Raw genomic sequence first — 14,996 nt, 5'->3', positions numbered from 1 at the left:
GGGAGGGGCATCCGGACTTCGGGGTCTTCTGCCGGGGGATGGCGCCTATCCCCCGGTCTTTCCGGTGCCTTCCGCCAGGGTTCCGGTCTTCCTGGTCTTCTGCCGGGGGTGCGCCAACTCCCCGGTCTTTTCTCTTCTGTCTTCTCTGCTCCCTCTTCTGCCTGGCTCCCCCGCGGAGCCAGGGCTTTCTTCCGTCTTCTTTCTTCTCTCTTCCTTCTTCTGCCTGTCTCCTCCGCGGAGCACAGGGCTTGTCTCCGCTGTCTTCTTCCTTCTCTTCCATTGGATGTTGACACGACGAGGTCCGGCGCTGGAATGCCGTCTGAGCAGTGGGCATGGACTTATATAGGGCAATGCCACCATGTGACCTCAACCCATGTGACATCACATTCCCATCATGCCCAGGGAATGTGATGTCACATGGGTTGAGGTCACATGGTGGCATTACCCTATATAAGTCCATGCCCGCCGCTGACACGGCATGTCAGCGCGGAACCTCGTCGTGTCAACATCGAATGGAAGAGAAGGAAGAAGACAGCGGAGACAAGCCCTGTGCTCCCGGAGGAGACAGGCAGAAGAAGGAAGAGAGAAGAAAGAAGACGGAAGAAAGCCCTGGCTCCGCGGGGGAGCCAGGCAGAAGAGGGAGCAGAGAAGACAGAAGAGAAAAGACCGGGGAGTTGGCGCACCCCCGGCAGAAGACCAGGAAGACCGGAACCCTGGCGGAAGGCACCGGAAAGACCGGGGGATAGGCGCCATCCCCCGGCAGAAGACCCCGAAGTCCGGATGCCCCTCCCTAATGAAAAAGAGCTTAAATGGGGTGGGGGCATCCGGCGGAAGGCTCCGGAGAGGACCGAGGGATGGCGCCCTCCCCCGGCAGAAATCACCGAAGCCCAGGGTCCCGGCGGAAGATCGGGAGAGAAGAAACCCCCCTTCTAAGAGAGCTAAAGAAGAAAGGGGGGGCTCCGGAGCAGATTAATAAAATATTTTATTCTGTGTGGTGTTTTTTTTACTTTACATTTCCCCCATGTGAATGGGTAGAGGTACGATGTACCCCATACTCATTCACATAGGGTGGGGGGCCGGAATCTGGGGACCCCTTTATTAAAGGGGTCTCTCAGATTCTGATAAGCTCTCCGCCCGCATACCCCGACAACCAACGGCCAGGGTTGTCGGGAAGAGGCTCTTGTCCCTATCGACATGGGGGCAAGAGTGCTTTGGGGTGGGGGGGCAGTGCCCCCCTCCCCCACAGCACACACTCCCCCATGTTGAGGGCATGTGGTCTGGTATGGCTCAGGAGGGAGGGGGGCGCTCGCTCGTCCCCACCCCCATTCCTGTCTGACCAGACTGCGTGCCTGGGATAAGTGCTTGGTTTGGATCTTGGGGGTGACCCCCACGCTATTTTGTTTTGCGCGGGTTTAACCCCTTATGTTCCAGACCAAGCCTAAGAGCCTGGTATGCACCTGGAGGGAACCCACCTTATTTTTTTTTGGGGGGGTCTGGAGTTCCCCTTCATGAACAGCGATCTGTCATTTACACATGTCAGTCCCCCCCCCTACAGTTAGAACACACCCAGGGAACATATTTAACCCCTCCCTCGCACCTAGTGTTAACCCCTTCCCTGCCAGTGGCATTTTTTGAGTAAGCAATGCATTTTTTACAGCACTGATCGCTAGAAAAATGCCAATGGTTCCAAAAAAGTGTTCGATGTGTCCGCCATAATGTCGCAGTACCGATAAAAATCGCTGATCGCCCCAATAACTAGTTAAAACAACAAAAAAAAAAAATTTGTAGACGCTATAACTTTTGCAAAAACCAAACACTAAACGCTATTTGCGATTTTTTGGAACCAAAAAGATGTAGAATACGTATCGGCCTAAACTGAGGGGTTTTTTAGTTTTTTCAATATATATTTTTGGGGATATTTATTATAGCAAAAAGTAAAACTAATTTTTACATATGTGGGCGGGACTTACACAAGTCCCGCCCACATATATAAACATCGTTCAAACCACACATGTGAGGTATTGACGCGTGCGTTAGAGCGAGAGCAATACTTTTACCACTAGACCTTCTTTGTAACTATAAACTGGTAACCTGGAAAAAAAGAAAAAGGTCGCCTATGGGGATATTCACGGAATTCATTTTGGCCCCATTGCAGGAGTGTTTCCAATAGTAAAGCGTGACATGTAAGGTATCTATTTACTCAGTGTAACATCATCTTTCACATTATCCCCAAAAATTGGGCTCACTTTTGTGTTTTGTTAATTTTTAACCACTTGAGCCCGGACCATATTTCTGGTCAATGACCGGGCAAGTTTTTGTGATTCGGCACGGCGTCGCTTTAACTGACAATTGCGCAGTCGTGCGACGTGGCTCCCAAACAAAATTGGCAACCTTTTTTTTCACACAAATAGATTATTAAATGTGCGTGTTTACTTCTGTCTTTAACACCTCCCCTTCAGGCTGGAAAGCATCAGATCAGGGGAAACCAAAAAAAAAAAGCTCTCATTCCATTGCAGCTTGGTTCCTACATGTGTGATGAACTGAGCATGCTCAAACACTTAGAAAAAAAATATCCTTTCTTTTTAAAAGGTGAAAAACACTCATTGGATGCTCATAGAGCGTGGTTTGGATTAATTGCAGGTGTGCCCAATTACAAGCTCACCCAAACTAGAGACTGCAATTTGGTCATGTGATTTCAATTGCTTCATTACTAGCACTGTTATAAAAAGCTTGGATCGATCAGTCCTCAGCTGCCCTCAGAAGGGGCAGGCTGGCAGAAATGCTGTTGCTAAACACAAATGTGGTTTGTTGCATGGGTTTTGTTTTATTTTGCCAATGGTTTTGGTTTATTTTTAAATGATGTTCACTTTGATGTATTTGTCTATGTGGCCTTATTTTATGAAAAATGTGTAAAGCTATGGTTATTTAGAATTTTGAAATGTATTTTTGTTTGTTTGTCTTTTTTTGCTTTCCTTGTTTTGTTGACCAATAAAAATTACTTTAAAATTGTTAAGTTTGTCTTTTGTTACTTTTTCATGCTACATATGTTGACAGCTGCAGCTGAACTAGGTTTGGGCCTAACAAATTATGTGTGATTTTTGTCTAAGCTTCTTTCCTGGTGTGTAATCATGAAATGTTTGCCATGTTTATTCTCCCTGACTTTAAAGACAAAAACTGGTAAGTATTTTATTTATTCTGCAGTGGTCCTCAGCCCTCAAGTACCCCCGACAGGACATGTTTTGGGGATTTCTCTTATCAAGAATTGCTGTCCAGACTGTATTTTAAAGCACATGTGCAAGATGAAGGAAAACCTGCAAACATGGCCTGTGGGGGGGGGGTTTGCTATTGGTGGACAGGCTTGACGTGCTGATTTACAGCACTGTGCTTAAATCTAGCGCAAGGCAATCCTATTCAAATTGTGGGTGTTTGAGGGAAGCCAAGTGAGTGTTAGAACCCCTGCTTTGTGTTTTTTTATTTTTGTGTTGAGCTTTGTGTCCCTTTTCTTAAAATTGGCTTCACTTCCTGTCACACAGCTGAACAGGAAGTGAGGTTAAAACCCTACCAGTGTCATTTCTTGGGGACACAGGTCAATCTAACTAGTGTCCCCATTAAGCAAATTGCACTCCAGCACTGCTGTGTACACCCCAAATCATGGGTCTTCAAACTACGGCCCTCCAGTTGTTCAGGAACTACAATTCCCATCATGCCTAGTCATGTCTGTGAATGTCAGTGCATTACAAGGCCTCATGGGATGTGTAGTTCTAAAACAGCTGGAGGGCCGTAGTTTGAGGATCCCTGCCCCAAATGATTATTTAGTTTGGGGTTTAGTAAAGGCAAAGCCACTCTGCAGTACAAGCATAGTTGCTGAAAATCAGAGAGGAAGCACTGATGGTTTTAACATCCAATCCTGTAGAAGCAAAGTTGTTTTGTTTTCTTTCTTCCTTGCTTTGCACTTGTAGTGCAAAGTGGATTTGCCTTTAGTCAATGGACCCCAAAGTCCAAGATCCCGAATAATTTGGGGTCTACACAGCAAAATGCTAGAGTGCAATTTACATAATGGGAAACTATTTAGCTTGATCTCTGTGTCCCCAAGAAAAGATATTAGTAAGGTTTTACCCTCACTTCCTGTTTGGCTATGTGACAGGAAGTGAATGAATTAGAAAGGGTGAAGACACCTCACAAATGTTGTCACTATCAGGGGTGCAGACATCCCCAAAAAATGAGCAGATAATACTTATTTGCAAATTAATAATTTTTTAGTTAACATTGGGTGGGGTGCTCTAACGCACACATTCCTACATATTAGCAACGCTCTATCCTGGCCTATTGGCATGGTTATATTTTTTGGGGCTCTCAATAAAACTCTATGAAATTTGTGCTTAAACTAGAACCAGGGGCGGACTGACAACTCATGTGGCCCCTGGGCAATAGAAGATTATGGGGCCCCTCTGGCTTACAGATGACCACCACGCCAGGAGGTAGTGCAGAGGCGGGCAGCTAAAATCTTGGGATATTCACATTAAAAGCATGTCATTTTCGGACATATCGGGGACAGATCTAAAAAAAAACACAGATTTTTACATACTGTCCCTGGTTTTACTGAGCCTGGCAACCCGGATGGGGCCCCCTAGTGGCATGGGGCCCTTGGGCAGTGCCCGAGTGACTCAATGGTCAGTCCGCCCCTGACAAGAACTATAATCAACAAGTTTTATTTTCTTTAATTTTGGATAGAGTGAGGGAGGGTTATAGGCCCTGTCAGTTTATTTTGTATTATCTGTGTGCAATTGGGGAGATTTGCCTTCACTTCCTGCCCCATAGCCAAACAGGAAGTGAGAGAAAAACTATGCAAATTAACCACTTCCCGCCCAGCCTATGGCCGATTTACGTCCGGGAAGTGGTTACACAATCCTGACAGGACGTCCTGCAGGATTTCATGCCGCACGCGCCTGTGGGGGCACGCAGTGCGGCGATCGGTGATGCGGGGTGTCAGTCTGATCTCAGTAAAGAGTCTCTCACGGAGACGGAGACTCTTTACCACTTGATCAGCCGTGTCCAATCACGGCTGATCACGATGTAAACAGGAAGAGCCATCGATGGCTCTTCCTCACTCGCGTCTGACAGACGCGAGTATAGGAGAGCCGATCGGCGGCTCTCCTGACAGGGGGCGTTCGCGCTGATTGTTTATCAGCGCAGCCCCCCCTCGGATCACCACACTGGACCACCAGGGATGCCCACCCTGGACCACCAGGGTGTGCAAAAACAAAAAAAATATAGAACAAAAAAACAAAAAGCAATAAAAAATAAGAAAAAAGATGCCAATCAGTGCCCACAAATGGGCACTGACTGGGAAAATCAGTGCCACCCCACAGTGTCCATCAGTGCCACCCCACAGTGCCCATCCATGCACAGTGCCCACCTATCAGTGCCCACCTGTGCCACCCATAAGTATCCATCAGTGCCACCCATAAGTGCCGCCCATCTGTGCCGCCCATGAGTGCCCATCAGTGCCGCCTATGAGTGCCCATCAGTGCCGCATAGCAGCGCCGCCAATCAATGCCACCTCATCTGTGCCGTCAGTACTACCTCATCGATGTCCATCAGTGCCATCTCATCGGTGCCCATCAGTGCCGCCATATCAGTGCCCGTAATTGAAAGAGAAAAACTTATTTACCAAAAAATTAACCTAAAAAAATAAAAACTTTTTTTTGTTTCAAAATTTGCAGTCTTTTTTTAGTTGTTGCGCAAAAAAAAAAAACGCAGAGGTGATCAAATAACAACAAAAGAAAGCTCTATTTGTGGGGAAAAAAGGACGCCAATTTTGTTTGGGTACAGTGTTGTATGACCGCGCAATTGCCATTCAAAGTGCGACAGTGTTGAAAGCTGAAAATTGGCTTGGCGGGAAGGTGCGTAAGTGCCTGGTATGGAAGTGGTTAAGGGAATCCAGTGCCCCCCCAGAACTAGTGTGTGGGTCCCCTGAAAATTACTGGGCGGGGTTATACAAAAACAGGGTGTGACCTTGACAGGAAGGGGTGGGTCATTTTTCTATTAGGAGGTGCAGATATGTAGTCAGGCCTAGGGCAGAACCAAACCTAAATATACTACTGCATATTAGGGCTTATTTAGACCGGAACCGATTTACAGCGTGTTTTTATATTGTGGGAGGAAACCCACGCAGGCACAGGGAGAACATGCAAACTCCATGCAGATGCTGTCACGGGCGGGATTCGAACCAACGACTCTTTTGCTGCTAGGTCAAAGTGCTATACACTACACCACTGTGGTGAACGAACATGATTGCAGCTGAAAGCATGAGAACTTTTTTTTTTTTTTTCAATACCATGCTTTCCAGCCTTATTGACCCCGCCTCTCTCCATAAAGAGGACCTGTCACACACTAGTCCTATTACAAGGGATGTTTACATTCCTTGTAATAGGAAGAAAACTGATCATTTTTTTTTTATTTTTTTATTTCAGTGTAAAACATTATAAAACTAAATAAAAATAAATAAGAAAACCCCAAAAAAAATTTTTAAAGCGCCCCGTCCCGACGAGCTCGCGCACAGAAGCAAACGCATACGCGAGTAGCGCCCGCATATGAAAACGGTATTCAAACCACACAAGTGAGGTATCGCCGCGATAGTTAGAGTGAGAGCAATAATTCTAGCCCTAGACCTACTCTGCAACTCAAAAAATGCAACCTGTAGAATTTTTTAAACGTCGCCTATCGAGATTTTTAAAGGGTAAACGTTTGATGCCATGCCACGAGCGGGCGCAATTTTTAAGCGTGACATGTTGGGTATCATTTTACTCGGCGTAACATTATCTTTCACAATATATAAAAAAATTGGGCAAAATGTATTGTTGTCTTATTTTTTAATTCAAAAAAGTGATTTTTATCCAAAAAAAGTGCGCTTGTAAGACCGCTGCGCAAATACGGTGTGACAAAAAGTATTGCAATGACTGCCATTTTATTCCCTAGGATGTCTGCTAAAAAAAAATATATAATGTTTGGGGGTTCTGATTAATTTTCTAGCCAAAAAATTGTGATTTTCACATGAAGGAGAGAAGTGCCAGAATTAACCCGGTGGGCAAGTGGTTAAAGTACTCATGGCTATAAAGAATAGAGTCATTGCTCATTAAAAAAAAAAAAAAAAAAAGGGGGTCCCTCCAAATTAAATTACCAGGCCCTTCAGGTCTGGAATGGATATTAAGGGGAACCCCGCCGTAAAAAAAACCCCAAAAAATGGCGTGGGGTCCCCCCAAATATCCATACCAGACCCTTCAGGTCTGGTGTGGATTTTAAGGGGAACTCCACCCCAAATTGAAAAAAAAAATGGCGTGGAGTCCCCCTAAAAATCCACACCAGACCCTTATCCGAGCATGTTGACCTGGCCGGCCGCAGAAAAGAGGGGGGGACAGAGTGCGGCCCCCCCCCTCTCCTGAACCGCACCAGGCCACATGCCCTCAACATGGGGAGGATGTCCCCATGTTGATGGGGACAAGGGTCTCATCCCCACAACCCTTGCCCGGTGGTTGTGGGGGTATGCGGGCGGGGGGCTTATCAGAATCTGGAAGACCCCTTTAACAAAGAGGACCCCCAGATCCTGGTCCCCCCCCTATGTGAAATGGTAATGGGGTACATTGTACCTCTACCATTTCACCCCAAAAAAAATGTCAAAGTGTTAAAAATGACAGTAGCCGGTTTTTGACAAATCTTTTAATAAAATCTTCTTTTCTTCTTTCCTTCGGGTTTCTTCCGCTGCTTCTTTCTTCTCGTTCACATCTTGCCCGACGTGTTCTTCTATCTTCTCCGTCCGTCCTTCAGCCTTCTGGTCCCGCATCTTGCCCGTTGTCTTGTCCTGTCTTCTTATCCGTCCGCCTCCTCGTCCGCATCTTGGGTCTTCTGCGGTGTTCTTCTCGTCCCCGGACCCAGCGTTTGAATTTGATTTGGCCGCCGTTTTCCCGCTCCTGGGACCCGCCCCCCTCTGACGCCACAAGTAAACTCCTTAGAAGGTCATGTGCGTCAGAGGGGGGCGGGGTCACATGAGTGTGACACGGCGGGAACTTCTTCTCCGGGCGGCGCGATTGAAATTGAATTCCCCCGCTGTGTGACGCTCTGCGACCCCGCCCCCCTCTGACGCACATGACCTTCTAAGGAGTTTACTTGTGGCGTCAGAGGGGGGCGGGGTCACATGAGTGTGACACGGCGGGAACTTCTTCTCCGGGCGGCGCGATTGAAATTGAATTCCCCCGCTGTGTGACGCTCTGCGACCCCGCCCCCCTCTGACGCACATGACCTTCTAAGGAGTTTACTTGTGGCGTCAGAGGGGGGCGGGTCCCAGGAGCGGGAAAACGGCGGCCAAATCAAATTCAAACGCTGGGTCCGGGGACGAGAAGAACACCGCAGAAGACCCAAGATGCGGACGAGGAGGCGGACGGATAAGAAGACAGGACAAGACAACGGGCAAGATGCGGGACCAGAAGGCTGAAGGACGGACGGAGAAGATAGAAGAACACGTCGGGCAAGATGTGAACGAGAAGAAAGAAGCAGCGGAAGAAACAGGAAGGAAAGAAGAAAAGAAGATTTTATTAAAAGATTTGTCAAAAACCGGCTACTGTCATTTTTAACACTTTGACATTTTTTTTGGGGTGAAATGGTAGAGGTACAATGTACCCCATTACCATTTCACACAGGGGGGGGGTCAGGATCTGGGGGTCCCCTTTGTTAAAGGGGTCTTCCAGATTCTGATAAACCTCCCGCCCGCATACCCCCACAACCACCGGGCAAGGGTTGTGGGGATGAGACCCTTGTCCCCATCAACATGGGGACATCCTCCCCATGTTGAGGGCATGTGGCCTGGTGCGGTTCAGGAGAGGGGGGGGGCCGCACTCTGTCCCCCCCTCTTTTCTGCGGCCGGCCAGGTCAACGTGCTCGGATAAGGGTCTGGTGTGGATTTTTAGGGGGACTCCACGCCATTTTTTTTTCAATTTGGGGTGGAGTTCCCCTTAAAATCCACACCAGACCTGAAGGGTCTGGAATGGATATTTGCCGGGAACCGCACGTCTTTTTTTTTTTTGGTTTTTACGGCGGGGTTCCCCTTAATATCCATTCCAGACCTGAAGGGCCTGGTAATTTAATTTGGGGGAACCCCTACACATTTTTTTGTTTGTTTTATGAATGAATCCCTTTAGAATTGTCAGAGCCGACAATTCATTATAGCCGCGTGTGAATTTTTAAATGACTTTTTTCCTTCAGAATGTCATTTTGTGCAGGGGGAGTTCTAAGTGCGGGAAAAATGCGCTATTTCACATGCTGACATTACACCCCCCCTAGGTACGAAATTTAAAGGAATATTTCACTTTTATTGTTTCACTTTAAGAATTATTAATTTCACTGCTCCCGAAAAAACGGCCGTTTTAAAAAATAAAAAAAGCATTGATACATGTTCCCTGGGACAGGACTGAGGTCCCCAAACACTTTTTAGGACAAAACTTGCAGATTAGCCTTTAAAATGAACACTTTTGATTTCTCCCATAGACTTCTATAGGGAGTTCGGCGCGGCTTTACATATTAGTTTCAATGCGCCGGCTGCTACGCTGGTTCATGCGCCCAATTAAGCCTCCACCCGGAGTACTAATTAACGCATGAACCAGCGCAGCGCACAGAGCATAGTAAATCAGGCCCAATGTGTGTTTCAGTGTAGTAGGCAAGCACATGTTAGGCCTATCTTTTGTATTAGCTATGTAAAATGTATGTTGCTTGAATAGCCATGCTTACATTTGTTTTCTATGTTTGTTTCACAGTTTTACCAAATCAAATCATATCAAATCACATCACATCTCATCCCATATCATCATACTATTGTACACATTCCTGTTCATTATATCTCAGTAAAGATTGCATCAGTTCAACAACCAGCGCGTCTTTCATTGGGACTTGGTTTATACTTGATGTTAAGCTGTGTACCTAAAGCAACACACAGCCGAGGCATTACAGTAAAAAGGCTTTAAATCGTTGTCAGAAGCAGCTAAACAGCTTTGAATCGTCTTTCCGCAGTAAAAGGACTAAAAACTCCTTTCAGCCACGTGGAGTGAAGCTAAAGTGAAACTAATTTCTCTCACTCACTACAACACTGATACTGCCTGTGTCCAGTCATCATCATTATCCACTCTGCCAGCTAAATCAAGATGCAGAACACAGAGAACAACACTCTGACAGTTAACCCTCAATGCTCCTATAAGGAGGATGACACACACAGCTTGCCAAGAAACAAGTCTAGAGCATCCAGTCAAACAAATCTGACTTCAGCTAGCGCAGATTCAGCAAGATCTAAGCGTACTAGTTCTAGACATTCAAGCATCACCAGTCTGTCATCGGCTAGCGACAAAGCGACTAAGGCAAGAGCAAAAGCAGAGGCAGCTTGCGCCATGGCTTCTTATGCGGAGCAAGAAGCTGAATTGATGAGAGAAAAAGCAAAAAGTGAATCCGAAGCACTCAAAAAGAAAGCAGAAGTGGAAGCATCTTTACACTTACTCAAACAGCAGAAAAACGCTGCAGCAGCTTTAGCCGAGGCAGAAGTTTTCACAAGGGCTGCCGAAGCTCAGTACGATGGCATAGAAAACCAGACGTCATCCCACAGCGCAATCCAGCGCACCCGTGAGTACGTACAGTCACAAGCAACCATGTACACCGACCAGCAGTCCAATGACGCACCTAGGTCTTCATTGACTCCACTAGCAATAAGCAACTTTGATACTACGCAACATTGCAAGGCTGAATCAGGATCCCAGAGTGGGAAGTCAAGTGGTCGCATGCTCGGAGACCAATCTGCCAACCCTCCAAGAGTGCAAACGGATGCTCGCGTACTCCCTCCTCAAGCAAATACAAGTCTGGATTATAGCAGAAAGACTTACAACAGACGAGAACAACCACCTAAACAAAGTGGATTCAGTCAAGCGCCTCATCAGCCTTACCAGCAGCAGCCATACCCTGAGTTTACACCCGAGAAGTATTCGCCAGACGCAACAAGTGCTATAGAAGTGGCAAAATTCCTGATGCACCGTGAGATAGTAGGCGCTGGTCTCATGAAATTCGATGACCGTCCAGAAAACTACTGGGCCTGGAAGTCATCTTTCCTAAGTGGTACCCAAGACTTAAATCTGACAGAGAAAGAAAAGTTTGACCAGCTCGTCAGATGGCTAGGACCAGAGTCCACTGAGCAAGCCCAAAGGATCAGATCAGTACATGTTCATGACGCAGCAGCAGGACTTGCAAGGGTGTGGCGGAGACTAGAACAATGCTATGGATCACCTGAAGTGATCGAGGATGCTCTGCTGAAAAGGATAGAAAACTATCCAAGAATAACAAGTAAGGATTACCAAAAGCTGAGAGGTTTGGGAGACCTACTCTTAGAAATAGAAGCCGCTAAGTCTAGTGGATATCTGCCAGGTCTCTCATATCTGGATACAGCACGTGGAGTTGAGCCCATAATCGAGAAACTTCCTTACAACTTGCAAGAAAGGTGGGTAGCTCAAGCTTCAAGATACAAGAAAGATCATCGAGTTGCATTTCCACCGTTCGCCTTCTTCGCTGAATTCATAGAAGACCAAGCTGAAATACGCAATGACCCAAGCTTTGCTTTCCTGAACAAGAGAACGGCAAGCTTCCCAAAGGTAGAGCAGAAACCTCCAGGGCTTTACAAAGAACGCAGAGCAACAGTTTCTGTAAGGAAGACAGAAGTTCCGCCTGAATCTGCAGCCAATCAGGAAGACAACACAAGGAAGAAAGTTGAGGAGCCAGACAAAATATGTCCTATCCACAACAAGCCTCATCCACTAAGAAAATGTCGCAGTTTCAGAAGTAAGACATTAGAAGAGCGCAAAGCTTATCTTAAAGACAATCGCATTTGTTTCAGATGCTGCGCTTCAATTCAGCATCTTGCAAAAGACTGTACAAAAACAATACAATGCACAGAGTGTAACAGTGACAAACACTTGTCAACACTGCACCCGGGACCACCACCATGGAAACAAGAAGTTCCGGCAACTCAAGAAGACCATGGTGGGGAGCAAGGCGAGAGTACAATGCCAGCAGTAACCTCAAAGTGCACTGAGATCTGTACAGAGCAGGGCCGCTCAAGATCATGCTCCAAGATATGCTTAGTCAAGGTGTATCCAGCAGGTTTCAGAGAGAAGGCAATCAAAATGTACACAGTCTTGGATGAACAGAGTAACAGATCTCTGGCAAAAACAGAATTCTTTGACCTCTTCGGTGACAAAGGAAGTCCAACTCCATACACCTTGAAGACTTGTTCTGGAGTTGTAGAGACAATAGGGAGAAGAGCAAATAAATACATCATCGAGTCATTAGATGGAAAGACAAAGGTGACTCTTCCTACCCTCATAGAATGTGATGAGATACCAGACGACAGGTCAGAGATTCCCACACCTGAAGTTGCTCGTCATCACCCACATCTGGTGCGAATAGCAGACCAAATACCAGCACTAGATCCAGATGCTGCAATCACCCTTCTACTCGGGAGAGATATTCTCAGAGTGCACAAAGTCAGAGAACAGTACAATGGGCCACACAATGCACCATTTGCACAACGCCTTGATCTCGGATGGGTCATCGTTGGAGAAGTATGTCTAGACGGACTGCACAAACCAGCAAAGGTAAATGTCTACAGAACACATCTGTTGCAGAATGGTCGTACATCTTGTCTTTGCCCATGTACCAACAGTCTACACATTAAAGAGAGATTAGATAACCCAAAACATCATCGAAGTATACAGAGGTGCATGGAAGACTTAGCCTCAACTGGAAATGCAGATGAACTGGGTTGTAAGGTGTTTGAAAGAACACGAGACGACGACAAGCCAGCACCCTCGGTGGAAGATACCCTCTTCCTTGAGATCATGGACAGAGAAGTCTACAGAGACAAGTCAGGCAGCTGGGTAGCCCCTCTACCCTTCCGGTCACCACGCCATCGCCTTCCTGACAACAGGGTACAAGCAGAGAAACGCTTCAGTTTGTTGCAGCGCACTCTACAAAGAAAGTCAAATATGAAGAAACACTTCCAAGCCTTCATGCAAAAGATTTTTGACAACAAGCAGGCAGAAAGGGCACCACCACTACAAGAGAACCAAGAACACTGGTACTTACCAATATTTGGGGTGTATCATCCTCAGAAACCAGGTCAGATACGTGTAGTATTTGACTCTAGTGCGAAGCACGAAGGCATCTCATTAAATGACGTCCTTCTCAGCGGACCTGACCTGAACAACACACTCCTTGGAGTACTCATCAGGTTCAGAAAAGAACTCGTAGCAGTAACAGCAGATGTACAACAGATGTTCTACTGTTTCTTCGTTCGAGAAGATCACAGAGACTACTTAAGGTTCCTGTGGTATGCAGACAACGACTTTAACAAAGACATCACAGCGTACAGGATGAAGGTACATGTGTTTGGAAACAGCCCTTCCCCAGCTGTAGCTATCTACAATCTGAAACGAGCAGCACAGCAAGGTGAAAGACATGGTCAAGAAGCCAAACAGTTCGTCATGAAGAACTTCTACGTGGACGATGGACTTGCTTCTTTCTCCAGCAACGAAGAAGCTATTAACGTCCTGAAAAGTACAAAAGAAATGTTGGCAGAATCCTACATAAGATTAAACAAGGTAGCTTCCAACAGCTACAGAGTCATGGAAGCATTTCCAATGGAAGACCGTGCTAAAGACCTCAAAGACTTAGATCTAGGAACAGAATCACCACCCTTGCAAAGAAGTCTTGGGCTTAGTTGGGACCTAAAGACTGACAGTTTCACCTTCAGGGTCTCCAGAGAAGAGAAATCATTCACAAAAAGAGGCGTCCTATCTACAGTCAACAGTCTTTATGACCCCCTGGGATTCGTAGCACCCATCATCATGCAAGGCAAAGCTCTTTTGAGACAGATCACTACTGAGCAAGAACAAATTGACTGGGACGTACTTCTTCCTGAAGAGAAGCAAATGCAGTGGAAGTTGTGGAAAGACTCATTGTTAGAGCTTGAACAACTCAACATTCCAAGACCGTACGTATTTGTTTCCTTGTCTGCTACAAAGAGGAGAGAATTATGCGTATTCTCTGACGCTTTCACTATGGCTATTGCAGCTGTAACTTACCTTAGGGTAATAGACACTGAGGGACAAAGCCATGTTGGGTTCATCATGGGAAAATCTAAACTAGCTCCCAGACCTGCTCACACTGTCCCACGTCTAGAACTTTGTGCTGCTGTCTTAGCGGTAGAGATGGCAGACATGATTACGACTGAACTGGACATTGAGATCCATGCAGTGAACTTTTATACAGACAGCAAGATTGTGTTAGGATATATTCACAACGCTTCAAAAAGATTTTACACACACGTGACCAACAGAGTGACACGTATAAGAAAGTCTACAAGTCCAGATCAGTGGCATCACATCAGCACAGACAAGAACCCAGCTGATCATGGGACAAGATTGGTGTCAGCCGCTGTACTCAAGCAAACTAACTGGTTCGTAGGTCCATCGTTTCTTGGTAAGCCAGAAACCAAAGAGACTACTCAGGTAGAGACCTTTCAGCTCATAGAACCAGATCAAGACAAAGAGGTAAGACCTCAAGTTGCAGTTTGTAAGACTTTAGTTACCAGAGACAGTCTGGGCGCCCATAGATTTGAAAGGTTTTCCAGTTGGAAGTCTTTAACCCGTGCAATCGGAAAACTTATCTGTCTAGCTAGATACTCCTGCAGAGCTACTAATACTGATCAGCGTAGCAACGACCATCTTGAACAAGCTAAGGTCGCGATCATCAAATGCATCCAGCAGGAAGTCTTTAAAGAAGAAATTCAAAGCCTTCTGAAAAAGGAAGAGATTTCTCGACTCAGTTCGCTCAAGAAGTTGAACCCTATCCTCGACGAAAACGGAGTACTAAGAATTGGAGGTCGTTTGTCAGCAGCGGATATGACTATCCAAGAG

The sequence above is a fragment of the Rana temporaria genome, chromosome 7, assembly GCF_905171775.1.
Source record: "Rana temporaria chromosome 7, aRanTem1.1, whole genome shotgun sequence".
Lineage (NCBI taxonomy): Eukaryota > Metazoa > Chordata > Amphibia > Anura > Ranidae > Rana > Rana temporaria.
The sequence above is the reverse complement of the archived record's forward strand: the minus strand, read 5'-3'. Positions refer to the sequence as shown.